This window comes from Otolemur garnettii, unplaced genomic scaffold (assembly GCF_000181295.1).
Source record: "Otolemur garnettii isolate 467f Iridium unplaced genomic scaffold, OtoGar3 scaffold00023, whole genome shotgun sequence".
Taxonomy (NCBI): Eukaryota; Metazoa; Chordata; class Mammalia; order Primates; family Galagidae; genus Otolemur; species Otolemur garnettii.
Window position 1 is genome coordinate 12,149,806 of NW_003852418.1, and position 3,157 is coordinate 12,152,962.

Genomic DNA, 3,157 nt, shown 5'->3' on the forward strand with positions numbered 1-3,157 from the left:
GGCTGGTCTCAAACTCCTGAGCTCAAGCAATCCTCCTGCCTTGGCCTACCAGAGTGCTAGGATTACAGGTGTGAGCCACTGCACCTGGCCCCGAACTTTTTATTTTTCTGTAGTAGGGATAAGAAAAAGGAAAAATTTTCTTCAAAGTATTACCTGGAAAAAAAGTAGGAAAACACAAGTTAGCCAAAGATGACCTTGATTTTCAAGAAAAATACAGGAGAAGCTGTTTCCTTGTAGGAACTAAGAATATTTTATTGTATCTAACCCGTAAGCATGTGCCTCTGGGAAACCTCCTGGCTGGTCCCCCTTGGGCTTTCAGGTTTGGCATATTGGACTAAAAGCCTGTAGAGGGACTCTGGGGGCACAGTCTGTTGTTTCAAAGATGTAGTTCAAAGACTTATTCCTTAAATATTTACAGTAGACCTACTATGCGCCTAGCCCCAGGGTGGGTGCTGAGACAGGCAGACCCGGTGCCTGCCCTCAATGACCGATGCAGTCAGGGAGGGGATGGGTAGGCTAATGACCATCAGGTGGAGTGACTCCCTGGGATCACTGTTGGGCTGGGGACACCTAAGAGGCTATGACAGAGACTGAGGAGAGATGGGAAGGCCTGGCCGAGATCAGCAGCCTGTGCATGGCCCATGGGGTATGATGAGGACCCGAGAGGGGCCTGAGTGCATGGGCCTTGGTGATCAAGGCAGGGCCACAGGGCCTGGGGGCCATGAGGACAGGTCTGGATTCTATTCTAGAGTAACCAGGGAAGACAGGATCCGATTAATGGACTTGGGACTGCAACACAGGAAGATAATTGGGGCTGGAGCAGCAGCAGGGAATCCAGGGAGGGCTGCTGTGGCTGGGCACCCTGCATCAGAATTTTAGGAGTGTGTGGTTCAGAGCCTGTAGCTCAAGCGTCAAGAGGCTAAGGCACCAGCCACATACACTGGAGCTGGCGGGTATGAATGCAGCCAGGGCCTACCAGACAACAATGACAACTACAACCAAAAAAGTAGCCAGGTGGCAGGCACCTGTAGTCCCAGCTACTTGGGAGGCTGAGGCAAGAGAATTGCTTAAGCCCAGCAGTTAGAGATTGCTGTGAGCTGTGAAGCCACGGCACTCTACTGAGGGTGAAAACTTGAGGCTCTGTCTCAAAAAAAAAAAAAAAAAAAGAATTTTAGAGTGTGGGGAGCTAAGGCCAAGGTGAGTGCTTGGATAGGGCAGCCTTTTCTCAGAAGCAGTCTTTCTTTCTTTCTTTCCTTTCTTGACAGAGTCTCACTGTTGCACTAGGCTAGAGTGCTATGGCTTCATAGCTCACAGCAACCTCAAATTCCTGGGTTTAGACAGTTCTCCTGCCTCAGCCTCCCAAGTGTCTAGGACTATAGGTACCTCGCATGATGCCTGGCTAATTTTTGTATTTTTAGTAGAGACAAGGTCTTGCCCTTGCTCAGACTGGTCTGAAATTCCTAAGCTCAAGCAATCCACCTGCCTTGGCCTCTCAGATTGCTAGGATCACAAGCTAGAGCCTTGTCACCCAGCCAGCCCCCACTTTCTACCCTTAGAACTGCCCTGTAGGCCTGATGCAGTGGCTCACGCCTGTAATCTTAGCACTCTGGGAGGCCGAGGTGAGTGGATTGCCCTGAGCTCATAGGTCTGAGACCAGCCTGAGCAAGAGGGAGACCTTGTTTCTAAAAATAGCTGGGCTTTGTGGGCGCCTGCCTGTAGTCCCAACTACTTGGGATGTTGAGGCAAGCGAATCACTTGAGCCCAAGAGTTGGAGGTTGCTGTGAGCTATGATGTCAGGGCAGTCTAAGTGACACTCTGTCTCAGAACAACAACAACAAAACTGCCCTGCAGTGGAATGAGCTGTCCCCAGGGCTCTCACACTCTTTTATCACAGTTACACCCATGCTTTGGGTGAAGGTTCCCAGGCTGGCTGACTCTCATTGCAGAGAAGCTTTGAACAAACAGATTCTCAAAGATTGGAAACACCCCAGAGCCCATCAGCCTAGTTGTCCCACGAGCCGTGCCAATCAGGTGGGGACACACGTGCTTCAGCAAGGGCCACGTGTGCTGCTGCCTTCTATAAGCAAAAACAAGAGGCAAAAAGTATTTTCATGCATCTATAAACTGACTAAATCAGTCTCATGGGGTGGGGTGGGGTACAGCCATGATTGGGAGCATTGAGATAGGGGGTAGGTCCCAAACTTTGCAAATTTTGACTTCATTTGGAAATCTTTAAAGACAACAAAGTGCCCACGCCTGGTTTCCACCCCTAGGCAATCTGATCTAATTGGCGTGGATGCCACTGGGCACTGGGATTTTAAAAGCTCTCCAGGAAGGTTTTAAGCCTGGGAACAACCCCATCTGAGCAGTGTGCTGGAAAAATCATCCTGGCAGCTTAGAGGAGAACTGATTCTTGGGGGGCCCCACACAAGGGTCCGGGCCTGGGGATCTGGACTTCTGAACACCCCCTAGGTGACTCCAGTGGTTGGGGCTGCCCGCTGTTGTGGCCTGGTGCCAGCGAGGGGTGCAGGCTCATGTCCATGCAAGTGGGATCTGCTCCAGCTCCCCTTCCAGTACCGGCCCCATGCAGGCAGAGACTCTGGTGTCCTGCTTGCTGCAGCGTCTTCAGCACCTGGTGCATGTCAGTGGAGGAAGTGTCCCTTATAGTGTGTGAACCCCCAGCACCCTGCCCAGGTCATTCAAGCTGTCAGGTGGGAGGATGTGGGCTGTGGAGCCCCTGTGATCAGGCCCTGTGTCCCCCCGACCCCATGCCTTGTCTCCTCATTCCACATGGAGGTCTTTGTAAGAGGTCTGGGAACATGAGCTGCAGTCATTCATTTATTCACTGATCATGTGTGTGATTACAGACACAGTGTCTGGTGCTGGGAGATGTGAGTGCATGAGAAATGCCTCCAGCCTCCAGGAGTTGAAGTTGGGGTGACTGACATGCACACATAACAGTTCTAAGCTGCATTTAGAAATGGGCAATTTTGGGTGCTGCCTGTGGCTCAAAGGAGTGGGGAGCCAGCCCCATATACTGCAAGTGGCAGGTTCAAACCTGGCCCTGGCCAAAAACTAGAAAAAAAAAAAAAAAAAAGAAGTGGGCAATTTCAGTCCTCCATTAAAGATGGAGGTTAAAGATCAGGACTTTTTTTTT

At 50.9% G+C, this 3,157-nt stretch overlaps 1 protein-coding gene across 1 annotated transcript in view; it reads left to right on the top strand.

Moving 5' to 3' along the window:
* The window catches only part of BCAS4 (breast carcinoma amplified sequence 4), a 69,394-nt gene that overhangs the window by 4,939 nt on the left and 61,298 nt on the right, over nucleotides 1–3,157 (top strand). The window lies entirely within an intron of this gene.